Below are 16,294 nucleotides of genomic sequence, written 5' to 3' on the forward strand. Positions count from 1 at the left end.
ACTTTGCATACTTTTAGACAGCATGTTTAACTATCAGTGTGGTTAACAGGGACTACTCAGAGTTAAAATGCAAGGATTGAAGAAAGAATAAACCTTAAGCAGTTGTGTTTCATTGGTTATACTTTGGCTACTTGGTCAGTTCCTCTGAAGAGCGTGGAGGTGGAGCTGGAGGTGAGGGACCATGTGGCTACAGTGGTCTCCACTCTGAACTATGAGAACAAGGAGGACATACCACTGGAGGCTGTTTTTGTCTTCCCCCTGCCTGGAGATGCTGCTGCCTGTCATTCCAGTGCTATAAATACAGTAACTGAATGGTTTTAGTCGATAATAAAGTCATTAGTTACACACAAACACAAAATTATTTTCTATAAACCAGACAGGCAACCTTTTCCTTACAGATTCAATGCTTATTTGTGAAATAATTTGGAATTCAACAGGTGTCTTTAGTTTGTGTCCTAAGCTCCTTTAAATATGTTTGATATTTGGGGAGCTTTAACGTAAATTAGTGAGTTGCAACTCTGGATTACCAAACAGACTGAGGGTCTGAGACTGTTGAATCTGGACAGGGTAATTGGAGTGTACAGGTGAAACAAACCAGGATCATACACAGAGTAGCTCATGGCAACAAGATGTAGCATCAATTTACTGTACTGCCCAATTTAATGTTAAGTTAGAAAACTGATTTGATCTGATTTGAATTTTGATCAGAATCATAAAATAATTTGTTTTGCTATTGTAACGGTGCATGTCTTCTGAGACAACAGATCGTGAATCTATTTGGAAATGAATGAAGAATGTGGATATGAGGCATGCAATGACAAAGGTATGTTTTGTTTCAGTGGTACACAGACTTGACAACCTGTATTGATTCTTTTCGTACAGTTTGACTTTTCTTAAGAATAAATGTGTAAGTCCTTTTATTAAAACCCATTACCAATGGAGGTAGTAACAACAGATATAGATATGTCAGCCCATTCATTTCAATGAGACCTGCTCACATTACATGTCATTTAGCTGACGCTTTTATCCAAAGCGACTTACAATTGCTATATGTGTCATATCCACTGCACCATCACCACCCCACATACTGTAGACACCACATTTTCCACTAGCGTGCACTTCCTACCTTTTGCATATGCACTGATGAATTACTTAAAAATGTCCTGGTGCCTTTTTAATAAAGCGTATATTGTACCTAATGAATGACATTTTGACAATTCAGTGAGTTTTTCAGTTTGTGGGGTTCTCAGATTTTTTTAATTGAAGCGTATGGCATAATTCTCTCTGGGTACCAGGGCATTATATGACACTTGACTGCCATCCAGAAGTAGTTTGTAAAAAAAAGTACTGTATTGGGAGAGGAGTGGATACCAAACAAAGCAATTTACCTTGAACTCATCCAGCTATGTTAAGCTACTTTAACCCATTTTAATTTTGATTGCTGTACACCAACTATGAGCCTGTTAACGCAATTATTTCTGAGACAATCTATTGTTCAGCAACATTTGTTACAAATCTAATTGTCATATTAATAATATAATGGGTTGTTTATTTAGTTTGTAACTTTGGTGATTTGTGCTGTAAATTTATAAAATGGAGCCTATTTTTGGAATTGTTAGCCTTTTTTACAGTTTTGCCTCACATTAAGTCCTGAAAGAATAATAATAAGAATAAGTCCTGTGGTCCGATGTTGAACTGCAGTCTGCTATCTTCCCAGGAGAAACCAGGTATAGAGCTACTACAAAGGAAACTGACAAAAATGTCAGACCTCTCCATTACCTGTTTTGTACTTACTAGTGGAGTGCCCGTTGAAAATGTGCCTGTTTGGAATGGGCCGATTGCTTGGCCTGTGGTATTGCTGCTTGTAGAATTCATCAAAACCAAATTGTACCCCAAAATTACTTACAGAAGGACCCCAAACCACTTCAAATGCAACTCCCCTGTATACCCTACTACTAACTTACTGATTTACCTGACAGAGAACGTTGTAGATTCAGAATGTGATCACAAAATCACAATGAAAATGTGGAGTAATCAGACATTAGCATCATGGACTCATGGCAGTGCACTACCCACCCGGCCCGTTATGAGCGCTAAACAGCACATATCTGCGTTAATCACCACCAGAACCCATGGGCGTAAATCTGATCTAACAGTAGGGGGGGACAATAAACATAAAATTTCTGAAGAGCAATTTTTGAAGGGGACACAAATAATACAGCCACAATTATACTCGTAGAGGACATGTACAAGCCACAAAAATACCTTAAAACATAATGACTTATTTTGAAAAAGTGTCCCCATATAAAAGAAATACAATACTTTTATACACTTGTTAAATTAGCTGATCATGATGTAAATTAAACTATTTTAACTAGTTCTAATTCTAACTCATAGCTATTAAACAAGCTAGCTAACGTTACATTATATTACACTAACATAGCGAACTTTTTGTCATGACTAAATTCAGCATCATTTCTATTTGAGAAAAGAAAAACTTAATCTGATGTTTAACACTAGAAGTGCCGGAATTCCATAACTACTAGAACTGCCGTGAGCGGTCATTTTGACCACCAGATTCCAAACTCCATAATCTCTCATGATAAATACCTAATTGCATATTGTATTATGTATTGTGTTAGGATATCTTTAGAAAAACGTAATAACACCAAAATGTAAATTTTTACGAGTTTAATTATACATTTGAGTAGCAATACGTGTTTCAATAATTCATATCATGGCATAGTAAACCGTAATTATTTTATACATCAATATTCTGAAAAATACGATGTAGAAATTCATTCAACTTAACTCATAACAGCCAAATAACAATTCTAAGTATCTTATTTGAACATTTAGCTATAACCTAACCTGGCACTGCCTCCGTTTTGGCATCTGCTGCGGTGCGCTGCTGCTCGGACCGTGCGCCGCTGCCCTTTTTTCCTCCATAAACTCCGCTCTCAGCTCCTCTGCCAGTTGCTGCATAAACTTCCTCCGGACAATTTTACTGCTGGTGCACTCCTTGGAGAGGATGTGTGCAATGATTCCAGCCAGTTCGAGGATGTATAAAGTTATATGAACATGTAAACAGCCACCGGCCATCTACGTGTACCGCGCCTTTCACAGAGCGAGCGCCCGGTGTTTGCCTTCTGATTCAGAACAGAGTGCCTCCACGCCGTAGTAACCTACGTTACCATCTCTGGCTTTGCCTTCGGCCCATCGGTGATGCCCACACTTGTTACTCGAGACCGCTAGTTACGTTGCTCTGACAGAGACTATGGTAGTTACTAAGCAACCAAGATGCATCTTCAACCGCGCGAAAAATAAAAAACAATACCGCGAAAATCCGAGCGGTCAATATGACCGTGTATGGCCGAAATAGGTAAAAGTGACTGTATTTTCTTTGCCTTTTGTGTAATGTATATAAAAACAATTTTAAATTAAAATACAGACTATTTTAAGAAAAGTCAGGCAGCAGCAGGATTGTATTTTTTTATTCAGCAAAGTTATTACACATATAAATTTGAAAACGGTCAAAATGACCGTCATGGCCGTTCTAGTGTTAATGTGAATAAAACAGCCTTGAACTGCCTACTTACTACCTACATTCCTGTCACTACCCGATGTGACTGTGAGTCTAGTGCAGATCCTGACCTACAGCAGGCAGTGGACCAAACCACTGTGAGGCAAGGGAGGGGGGACTCAAAATGTTTCTAAACTTAAAAAGCATTTTTGGGGGTTTGTATTGTTTTACTACTTACATAGATATTTTAAGTATACATCATTATGTTATTTACAATACACAGCATTGTTTTAATGATATTTCTAGGGGGGGACATTCCTTAGAAGGGGGGGGTCCTGACCCCCCCGACCCCCCTGGGATTTACACCCTTGCCAGAACCGGACTGTTAGTGGGTGTGTGTGTGCGCAGAGAGAGAGAGAGAGAGAGAGAGAGAGAGAGAGAGAGAGAGTTGTCTCGTGTAGTATGAGCGACTCATGAGTTAATTTAAAGGTGAAAGATCCGAGTGAGTCACGACTCAAACAGGTTTAGTGCTCAGTCAGTGTGCATGCAGTGTGAGAGGGGGAGTGGCCAGCGGCTAGAACGGCAAAAGCCAATGTGTGCTTCTTTTACCGATATATATTTAACAATATCTTTTGCATTTCTAATCCAAACAACGTCAAACTTGACACTGCACTTACTCGTGCCAGTAGCAAGACACCTGTCAAGTTTGAAATCCATCGGACTGACGGTTCGAGAGATATGCGCATAACACACACACACAGACAGATAGACAGACAGACAGACAGACGTTCCTGCAATTTATAGATAGATGTAAACTTGAAATGCAGCGGCTTATGTTAGCTGTAATTGCTATCGGGCACTAACTTTATCCTGCTTTGCATACTTTGCATACTTTTAGACAGCATGTTTAACTATCAGTGTGGTTAACAGGGACTACTCAGGGTTACTTATAGTTAGCTATAGATGACCATAAATATATTTATTAGTTTTTATAAAACACTAAATTTGATTGCTGATTTGCTGAAGAACATCCAGAATGTAAAGTAACTGTCGTGAGCATTCATCACTACAGCAGGAAGTCCTCAAATCTTCTTGTTGATTGTTGTACAGGTACGATGGTGAACTGCTGGGGTCTGCTAACTTCCCAGGAGGAACCAGGTACAGAGCTGTTAGATTTTCTCCATCACTTTTTTTGTACTCATGTAAACTTGAAATGCAAAGGCTTACATGTATGTTAGCTGTAATTGCTATCGGGCATTAATTTAATCCTGCTTTGCATACTTTGCAGACAGAGGCGTTTAACTATCAGCTTGGTTAACAGGGACACCTCTGGGTTAAATGCACCGATTCAAGTAAGAATAATCCTAAATTGTTTCATTTTTCCGTTTCTGTTTCTTGGTCAGTTCCTCTGAAGAGCGTGGAGGTGGAGCTGGAGGTGAGGGCCCATGTGGCTACAGTGGTCTCCACTCTGAACTATGAGAACAAGGAGGACAAACCACTGGAGGCTGTTTTTGTCTTCCCTCTGCCTGGAGATGCTGCTGTCTGTCACTTCAGTGCTAAATACTGGACAGTAAATACTTACTCACTACAATGGAGCCTAAAAACAGAGCAAACACAGTAAATGTTACTCACATGTGTCATTTGTTCTTCAGGCTCGTGAGGAGTATGATGATGCTTTGAGCTCCGGTCAGCAGGCCTTCCTGTTGGAGGAGAGTGATCAGAGTCCAGATTTATTCTCTCTGAGTGTGGGCAGTCTGCGTCCAGGAGAGAGCGCCTCCATCAGGCTGGAGTATGTCACTGAGCTGGCTGTGCAGGCTGATGAAGGGCTGAGGTTTTGTCTGCCTGCTGTGCTCAACCCTCGTTACCAACCTCGGGGTAGGAAACTCAGGCACACCATCATCAGGAATTTAAACTTCAGCTTAGTGCACACCACACTTCCATACAAATTGGTTCAAAACCCAATGTCCAATACAGTGGCAGAACACATCCTCTCACAACTCCATTTGCAGTCTAGAAATAGTCTTCCAATTGTGCTGCCAGGTACACACTAAACAATCTGGGATTTTGAGGCCGAAAACCATATTGATATTATAGAAAACTTTATTCTGGCTGATATAACTTCTTGTATCTAAACACTTATAAATGCCATACTGAGTTTTCTTGTAAACAAATACAAGTTTTGTTTACATTCAGTGTTTCTTACCAAAAGTTCTGCTGGACCAAATATTCTCACTTTGTAATGTCTCTTACCAACCTGTTATCACTCCGAACTCGTAAAATACGGATTTTTGTCCCGTGTGTCACAGAAACGTACCTTTTATAAGCCCACCCACGATCTTTTCCTTAAAGCAGCCATATTATGCTCATTTTCAGGTTCATAATTGTATTTTAAGGTTGTACCAGAATAGGTTTACATGGTTTAATTTTCAAAAAACACCATATTTTTGTTGTACTGCAGTGCTCTCTCTCACTGCTGCAGATCCTCTTTTCAGCTGGTCTCTGTTTTAGCTACAGAGTGAGACCTCTTTTCTTCTTCTTCTTCTGTACTATCTTTGATTGCACTGCACATGCCCAGTAGCTCAGATGTAGATCATGTCAGCTAGCTAGCTCCATAGACAGTAAAAGAAAGGCTGTTTCTACAACTTCGGTCAGTTACAAGGCAGGATTAGCTGGGACACTTCTAAATGAGGGCGCACATGTAAGTAGTTCTTTTGTAGATTATGGTGAACTTGTGTGTGTTGTAGCAGTGCTTTGCTACTGAGAACGAGGTAGCATGCTAGCGTTAGCATGCTAGCGTTAGCATGCTAACGCTACGAGCTAATGGTTGCGGTTAGCCTGCTCGTTTTGGCTTGTGACGTCACAAGCCGTGCCGATTTTGAACAGCTCACCCAGAGACTGAAGGCAGGACACATTCAGAAACTGTTTCTCACTCTAAACAGCATGGGTGGATTTTTTTCAAAGTTTGTATGTGTGTGGAAGCACCAGAGACACAACATAACACCCCAAATCCCAGAAAAAGTGATTTTTTCATAATATGGGCACTTTAACCTAACTGCGTCAAAAGTGATGCCAATAGTCCTGACCAAGCGTGTTTAGATAAAGCACGTTTTGATATGATGCTAAAGGAGACTTTTAGTGTCAATAACAACGCCATAGGCAACTGACCAGGCGTCCGTATTTTACGTGATGGGAGTGAGAATGTGTTGCTCTTACAGTATTCCCTAACTTATCTCATGTTATTTACAGGGAGTAAAGATGTTTGTTTCCAGGTGACCTCTGTTCCAGCCTCTCTGGTGCCCTACAGTCTGTCTTTCTCTGCCCGAGTGTCCTCTCCTCGTCTCTAAAGTAGAGTCCAACTGTCCCCTGGACGCTCTCCTACCTACCTAGTACCTCAACACAGAGCAAACCCAGGCTACGGTAGGTAGAGGGCTGATGTGTCTGCTGTGTGATTCTTCCTCAATATTGAAAGCAAGATATATCACTGTATTTTATATTAATGAGTGTGTTTTGTGAACTGCAGGTCAAGATGGCTGCAGGACACAAGTTTGACAGAGATGTTGAACTGCTGATTTATTACAAAGATGCCCACCAGCCCACTGCTGTGGTGGAGGCAGGACGGGCCTCTGCCAAGCCTGGTAAGTTCACATTATCATTCATTATCTTCTTCTTCCAACTGATACGTTACATATGTTGGAATACATTATACAAAGCCAGATTTGTGCTAATTTTTCTGTCTCTCCTCTGTGTTTCAGGCACTCTGATGGGTGATCCAGTGGTGATGCTGAGCCTGTACCCTGAGTTCCCCCAGGCTGTGATGTCTGCAGAGTTTGTGTTCTTACTAGATAGATCTGGCAGTATGGCAGGGTCCCGTATTAGAGTGCCAGGGTATTAATTTTGTGTTAATTCTGTCATTAATCATTCACAGTGTCCCTCTGACACAGTGACCTTCACTATCTTTTCTCTCTTCCCTTAAGGATACTCTGCTGCTCCTGTTGAAGAGCTTACCAATGGGCTGCTATTTCAACATCTACAGTTTTGGGTCCAGCTATGAACACATCTTCCCATAAGTCACTCGCTCATGACACTTGATATCACTGATTGTACATGTGTAACTTATGTTAGCTCTATCGGCAGACTAATTATTGATATTGGCTGATTCTTCAAAACAATTGATTATATTTAACGTATATGTTTTTAAATGTTCACTCCCAACATTTTAAAATTGGTTTTAAAGTTGGTCTGAGACTGGATGTGAATTCCAAGTTGTTCTGTAGAAGATGGTAGTGTTACACAACCACCCACCATCTGACCTCCTCCATTTGTACGTGTGTTGTGGCAGTAAGAGTGTGGAGTACAATGAGACGACCATGAAAGAGGCTCTGAAGGAAGTTAATATGATGGGCGGTGATCTGGGAGGAACAGAGATCCTGATTCCCCTCGAACATATTTACATACACACACACAGGTTGAAAAAGAATCTTGAGCCAATAAAAATAACATGAAAGTCCTCAACACTAATAATAAATTATAACTGTCTCTGTTTGACAGAACTACAATGCTATGATTGTTTGGAATTTTCCATCAAATTTGCTTTGCCCGTCTGTTTGGTATTTTTGTGTCACAGTGGTCACGGTGCACAGATGGGAGAAGAGACGCAAACAAGTGGAAGAGTGATTAAAGTATTTCAGCATGAAGCAAGTTGTTGGTATTTTGGTTGAAATTTGGTCCTAAACATTACACTGAGAATAGACATCTTAGAACCAAGTCTGTTTCTGATTCATGGCTTACCTGGTAATTTGGTAAGGTCCAGGTTGTGGTGGCAAAAGGTAGCCTATTCTTCTCCCCGGACTTGTCCTCCAGCTGGGGCATTCTGAGGCAATTCTCAGGCCAGATGGGATATGTAAACCCCTCCAACATCTCTTCCCAGTTAGATATGCCCGGAACACCTCCATAGGGAGGCATCCAGGTGGTATCCAAATCAGAAATGCAGACCATCTCAGCTGAGTTCTTTTAGGGCAAAAGAGACTTGGAGGTGCTGACCCTCATCTGACCTCGCTGCTTTATTCTCGACCACAACTCATCCCAATGCCCACTGTAGATCACGATCTGAAGAAGCCAGCAGAACCATGTTATTTACAAAAAGCAAAAATGCAATCTTGAGGCCCCCATACTGGACACTCTCCATACCTAAGCTGTGCCTTTAGATTCAGTCCATGAAAATAACAAAGATATTCAGTAACTGGCGGCCTCCCCTTAGGTGTTTTGTTTTATACAAGGTGCACTTAGCTCACATAAGAACATTGTATTTGTTATGAGCAATCCATAACTAGCACAGAAGTCCAATAGTAAGTTAACATCACTTGGGTTAAGATCAGGGCATGCAAAAGGTGGGAGTTTCATTCAAATGAGGCGTTCCAATGTGAGTTGTTGGAAATTGGGTCTTCTGTGCTGAGAAAAGATGGCTCAGAGACACGTCTGTTTCTGATGAGAGTCCCCCATATGGGACTCTCTACACACTCGGCAGCCCCTCAAGATTCTGTCCTAAAAAGTGGTACCAAGTGGTTAGTAGTTGACAGTAGGGCTGGGCGATATGGCGAAAATCAAATATCACGATATTTTTGACCAAATACCTCGATATCGATACCGCAACGATACTGTAGTGTTGACTATTGGTGCTTTCATAAAATATTTACACAATGAGATTTTAGATAAATAATCATCAGTAATTTGGATATAATGACTAAGTGGGTAAAGGCAAATAATAGAACAGTTACAACAGTCCAGTAAGTTCAGAAAATGAAATAACTTTACTGTAATGTAGCCTTTAAAAGCAGGAAAAGACAACACTTATGCCATATTACGATATTACGATATCCAAAATCTAAGACGATATCTAGTCTCATATTACGATATCGATATAATATCGATATAATATCGATATATTACCCAGCTCTAGTTGACAGCTCTTAACAGTTCAACGTGACCTATTTAAATTAAGTGGATATATGGTTAATCGTAATTTTCTTTTACCAGTGTATCGCCGTGTGTGTTTTGTCTATAGCAATCCCCACCAAACGGTCCCAGTTAGATAGTAAATGCTGTAAACATAGGCTATTCTTTGTAAATCTTTGCAATCATTCCCTGAAAGAACCAAGCAGGCCTGCCTTGTTGCACGATCCAAATGTTCTTAAATAATGTCATTTTTAGCGTGAAGCTTGCTAGCTCGAAGTTTGTTGTTGTTTCCCGAAGCAAACTAACGATTTTGAGGACAGCAACACACAGAGAGCGGAAGGTGAGGGACAGGCAATTATCCTGGAAATGTACCTTCGTTGATCCAGACTACTGAAACAGTAATCTATCACAACTCTCAGAAAATGATGTGGATCACTTTCAGCACAAGCTGTATGCTTCTGGGTATGATGTGATGCAACTTAGAGTGATATGTAAACTCTTCTCCCTAGCTGTTTGTCTTTACTGACGGAGAGGTGGAGAACACCGAAGAAGTTATAAATCTGGTGAAGAGGAATTCAGGTTCCCACCGGTAAAACCACAAGAACACAAAGCATAACAAACACCCGCCCAATTACCCGAATATCTCCGGTGTTCTAATGCGTTGTGTATTTAATGAAAACTACTGTATTGTAGATGTTTCTCTTTTGGGATTGGGAAAGGGGCCAGCTCTGCTCTTATCAACGGGTTGGCCAAGGAAGGAGGAGGTCACGCTCAGTTCATCACAGGGACTGACAGGAGGTAACCCAAAGTAAGACATCACAGTAATTATATAAATTGAAATGAAAAATGAAAGACATGATTACAAATGTAAGTACATACATTGAGTAAAAACCCAGTGGCTCTCCCAAGTTTTTGCAAACTGTTTTTACTCATCAGGTGATGCAGTCTCTGCGTTTTGCTCTGCAACCAGCTGTGGTGGACATCGCAGTCAAGTGGGATTTGCCAAAGGGAGTGTCTGTCACTGCTCTCTCTCCACCAATCACATCTTTCCATGGTCAAAGGTCACTGGTTTATGCCCAGCTCACTGAACAGGCACAGACACTCTCTTCTCTACTCTATCCTCCTCTCTCGACTCTCTCGACTCTCTCGACTCTCTCTGCCCTCTTACTTCACGACAGGCTCGCAAATCCTCCCCAGCTCCGTGGTTATCTAACTCAGTACGTGCTGAAAGATCAACTATACGGGCAGCGGAAAGGAAATGGCAGAAATCTAAACACCCAGATGATCTGCTTACCTATCAGTCTCTTCTTTCCTCCTTCGCTGCCTCTATTTCTGCAGCCAAAAGCTCTTTTTATCAAACCAAAATTGAATCCTCTTTCTCGAACCCCAAAAAACTTTTTTCCATCTTCTCTAACCTCCTAGATTCCCCCAGTCCACCTCCTCCCTCCTTCCAACCCACTTTGTCAACTACTTTGTAAAAAAGATAGATGACATACGCTCTTCATTCTCAACCACACCTCCTGAAATCACCTTACCATCCATCACTTTCAGTACTCTTTCCTCTTTCACCCCTTTATCTCCAAACCAAATTCTTACTTTGATTACCTCTGCCCGCCCAACCACCTGCCCCCTGGATCCTATCCCTTCTCACCTTCTCCAGTCCATTGCTCCGGACCTCCTTCCTTTCCTCACCCATCTCATCAACATCTCCTTGTCAACTGGCTGTTTCCCCGATGCTCTCAAAGAGGCAAGAGTGACCCCACTGCTCAAAAAACCAACACTCGACTCCACTGATGTAAATAACTATAGACCCGTCTCCCTTCTTCCATTTCTATCTAAAACTCTTGAGCGTGCCATTTATAATCAACTCTCTACCTATCTCCACCAGAACAACCTTCTTGATCCCCACCAGTCTGGCTTCAAGGCTGGCCACTCAACAGAAACTGCCCTCCTTGCTGTCACTGAGCAGCTTCACATCGCTAGAACAACCTCTCTCTCTTCCATTATCATCCTTCTGGATCTTTCTGCTGCCTTTGACACAGTGAACCACCAGATCCTCATTTCGACACTCCAAAATCTGGGTGTCTCAGGCTCTGCGCTCTCATTACTCACATCTTACCTGGCAGACCGAACCTACCGGGTAACCTGGAGAGGGTCTAGCTCAGAACCTTGCCCACTTAAAACTGGGGTTCCTCAGGGATCAGTCCTGGGTCCCCTCCTCTTCTCTCTGTACACCAACTCTCTCGGGTCTGTCATTCAGTCGCACGGCTTTTCTTATCACAGCTACGCAGATGACACCCAACTAATTCTCTCCTTTCCTGAGTCTGAAACTCAGGTAGCATCACGTATCTCGGCCTGTCTGACTGACATCTCTTCTTGGATGTCCACACACCATCTGAAACTCAACCTCGACAAGACTGAGCTCCTTTTCCTTCCAGGGAAGGGCTCTCCTACCCAAGACCTGACTATAACAATTGACAACTCTATAGTAGTCCCCACCAAGACTGCTAGAAACCTGGGTGTAACACTTGACGACCAACTCTCCTTCACTGCTAACATTGCTGCAACCACCCGATCGTGTAGATACATGCTGCATAACATCAGAAGGATACGTCCCCTTCTAACGCAGAAGGCGGCTCAGGTTCTGGTTCAGGCTCTAGTCATCTCACGTCTAGACTACTGCAACTCCCTCCTGATTGGCCTGCCTGCATGTGCCATCCAACCCCTGCAGCTCATTCAGAATGCAGCAGCTCGACTTGTCTTCAACCTCCCCAAGTTCTCTCACACTACACCTCTCCTCCGCTCTCTTCACTGGCTACCAATTGCGGCCCGCATCCGCTTCAAGACACTAGTACTTACGTACAGGGCCACGAACGGATCAGCACCCGCTTACATCCAGAACATGGTCAAACCATATACCCCAACCTGCCCACTTCGTTCTGCATCAGCCAAACTGCTGGCTGCTCCCTCACAGCGAGGGAGAACTAATCACTCAACGAAATCCCGACTGTTCACTGTCCTGGCTCCCAAATGGTGGAACGAGCTCCCCATCGATATCAGGATGGCCGAATGCCTACACATCTTCCGCCGAAGGCTAAAAACGCATCTCTTCCGACTACACCTCGGATAAAAAAAAAAAAAAAAAAAAAATATCTTGAACCTGCACTTTGGAACCTGCACTTTCATATGTCTCTTTGTAGCTTTGCCTATTTAAAGCTACTGTATTTGCACTTACTACTTGTGGTCTGGAGTTTGAACCTTCACAGTTGAAAGCACTTAATTGTAAGTCGCTTTGGATAAAAGCGTCAGCTAAATGACATGTAATGTAATGTAATGTAACAGGCAAGAGCAGCACCATCTCATAGTGAAATACCTCTTTGGATAGATGTGTCAGGTTTGACAAATATGTATTACAGTGATTTTTTTTTAATTATGAAAATAAGAGGATTTCAACACTGTAATACTTTCTCAGAGTTCAGAGGCAGTGGAGGGCTGTGTGATGGTGAAGTACAGCCTGGCAGGTCATCCCTCTCAGAACCAGGTCCACTTCAGTCTCAAACCTGCAGAGGACACTGGGTAAAACAGGGTTTGGGTCAGACAGCAGAGGTTACTGACTGGAATGCAGAGTTTATTTTGGTTGTATGGGTAAATTTGAAATGGTTAGAGAGGGTAATACAATTTTAATGTGCTTGAATTGATTTTAGGCAGCACATTCAGATGTTTTCATTCACCTGCAATGGTGCCTATGTGGGCTTTTCTATTAAATATGCTGTTTACAACGTAACCTAAAAGAGCTATGATACAGTAAAACAACATTTGAATCCAACAGTGAAATCCACCTGTGTTTACATCTCTCTCCTGTCTGCAGATTAACAGTCCACAGGTTGACTGCTAGGACTGCTGATTCGCTCCCTGGAGATGAAGGAGGGAGAAAGAGGAGGAGAGCAAAATGGAGAAGTGAAGAAGAAGGTGGTGGAGCTCAGTGTCCAATCAGGAGTAAGCAGTGCCTTCACTGCCTTCATTGCTGTCAACAAAGGAGATGGCAAGGTGATTCAAGGACCTCTGGTCCTCAGAAATGTTCCCACACCCAGTGAGTATATTTTTCCAAGAGAAAAATTTAAAGGCAAGAAACCTGTCCAGTTCAACTACAGTGTTCATGTTTAAAACTGTGGCTTATTCCCAGCTCAGTACAGTAAGACGTATGTGTGATAGACATGGCTAGTCTGCCTTCTTCTTCATTTCATCAGCAAAATGTATAACTATGATAAATCATAATATTTCTGTTAAAAACATCAAAAACCAGCAATACGATGTGACTTTCATGTGCTGTTGTTTTTTGTTTGTGTGAAAGAGAGCCAGAGTTGACATGCTAATTGTAATGTTGTCTAAAGACTTGGCACTGTGGTAGTTAATGTCCATGTGTTACATAACATTCCATAAATGTTTGAGGGTCCCAAAAGGCACCAGCATGTTTAGATAAGGTGTTGATGAAATATGGTAAAGGTCATGTAGCTGCTGTGTATTATTCTATGTTCATTCAGAACCTGGGGGAGTCCTCAAAAAGAAATTGGAATGGGATCTGAATATAACACTGGATGAAGAGTGTGACACAATTTGTAGGAATATTAAACATTAACGCGATGTGAGGTTACGCCTCATTCAGTTCCAGATTATGCATCGCTTCTACTGGACTCCCTCCAGATTGTTTAAACTTGGATTGAAAGACACGCCAAATGGTTGGAAATGTAAGACAGAGGATGGCCTATTGCTTCATGTCCTATGGTCCTTTACCGTAACAAGGTCCAGGAATTTTGGACTAGGATCCATGTCAGATTGCAGGGACCAAGGTTCCATTCAGCCCAATATTATTATTTTGGCGTTTGAAAATATGTCATCCAAATGGTTTGCCCAATTGGATATCTACACGGGAATATGGGGAGGGTCTTTTGGCTTTCTGGGGGGCTCCTGAAGCAATGTGCTAGGGAGAGACGTGTACGATGTGCTTATGGTGTAGTAATTTATACATATGTTTATTTGGTTTACAGTTTATTGTCCATGTTATTATCTGTGGTATACCTTGAATATTGTGGTTTTTGTGTCATCTTTTCTTGGTTTTTGTGTGGGTGGGTGGTGATGACGAGTGTGTGTGTGTGTTTGTTTATGTGTGTGTGTGTGTGTGTGTGTGTGTGGGGGGGGGGGGGGGGGGGGGGTTCATCTTATGAATTGTATGTTTTGTGTGTTTAAATAATAAATAAAAATGATTAATCATAAAAAAATATTTATAGATTTATAATGTTTTCTTCTAGTCAAGCCAGCTTTACATGTTTTAATGCATTAATTGGAAAAATAGAAGCCATATTCAAATATGCAAGCAATAGCATGATTCGGACAAATAAAGTACATGGATACAAACCTGAAATAACACTGTCTGTAGTTAGCTGATCAAATGGTCTCATCTGCAATATAGTCTCAAAAAGGCTAACATGAATATGTATACCAGTAGAATAATATACTGGAACATTTTTATCTTTGCACTTTCTTTGATTTATTTCCTCAGACTTATCTGCTGGAGAGGTTGAAGTGGCCATGCACGGACATGGTGTGTTTTCTCGGTCTGAAGGACATGGTACGTCAGCTTGGTGTGGAGTTTTTCTGCCTGCATGTGGCCAAAATCAATTAATGCAGCTTAAATGTTCTTTTCACTTTATATTACTTTTTATTCTTTCAAACGTTACAGAGTTGTTATATTTACTCTTTATTTTAGGTTTCCACGTATTTCACTGTGGGAGCATTGGGCACCAGCTGACACCCAGAGAGGATTTGCTGCAGCTGGTCTCCCTCCAGAAGGCGTCTGGCTGCTGGGTGCTGGATCCAGCTCTGGCTGCTGCACTGGGAAAGACCAGCAAGGAGGTTAAGAACACAAAACCTTCAGCAGTGAGTCACTGTCAACAACATCACAACTTAATAATGGGACTGATTTTAAAACATGTTTCATGACATGGTTTATAATGATGGTATTTATTAAAAAATGGATTTAATTAAGTACTCCATATAAAAGTTATAAAAGAGAAAATAAATACAACTTGAAAGAGGAACCTAAGAAATAACAAGGCTATGCAGTAGGCTATGTAATATAATAAAAAAGTTAAGCTAAGACACAAACAATCAATGGAGATGAGTCTAAAAGTCTTATTTTATTTAGTAGGCTATATAATAATGTTACTTAATAACTGTTAAAAACTGTGCTGTCACATTTTCCCCTGTAATTCTGCTTCTCCTTTGTTTTCTTTGGTTTTTGTTTCTTCTCAACATCTGTTTTTCTTTGCTTTGGTGCATTAGGTGAAACATGGAGTGTGGGCCACCATTCTGGCTCTGATCTGGCTCCATGGTTTCAAGATGGATGCTCAGGAAGAGTGGAATCTTCTGGCTATGAAGGCGGTGTCATGGCTCTGTGCCCAGAATGGTAATACGATAATAAGTCCTAATCTGTTTAAGTGTGTGCTGGTTAAAATCAGAAATTCAGTCTTCTCTGCTGATGACTTGTTTTGTGTCTTTTTCAGCTTTATGTGTGACAGAGTGTGTGGAAGCTGGAAATGCTCTGCTGGGTTGCAACGTGCCGAAAGACGCCCTGGGTTTCTGAGATTGTCATTAAAGTGACTTCCCTTAATGGTACACAGAAGCAGATCTACTCCATCCTACACCTTTAACTGTATTTTCTCAACATTGCAGTATACTTCACTTTTTGCACTATTTACATTTTTTGTTGAGAGATGGACTGACATGGAAAAAGGTTTTGTGCCTTATTATCCTCACTATATC

At 41.4% G+C, this 16,294-nt stretch overlaps 1 pseudogene; it reads left to right on the forward strand.

The window, feature by feature from the left end:
• Positions 1-1,677: 1,677 nt before the first annotated feature.
• LOC116046582 lies at positions 1,678-16,115 on the forward strand (annotated as a pseudogene).
• Positions 16,116-16,294: the final 179 nt, after the last annotated feature.

Source organism: Sander lucioperca, chromosome 5 (genome assembly GCF_008315115.2).
Source record: "Sander lucioperca isolate FBNREF2018 chromosome 5, SLUC_FBN_1.2, whole genome shotgun sequence".
Taxonomy (NCBI): Eukaryota; Metazoa; Chordata; class Actinopteri; order Perciformes; family Percidae; genus Sander; species Sander lucioperca.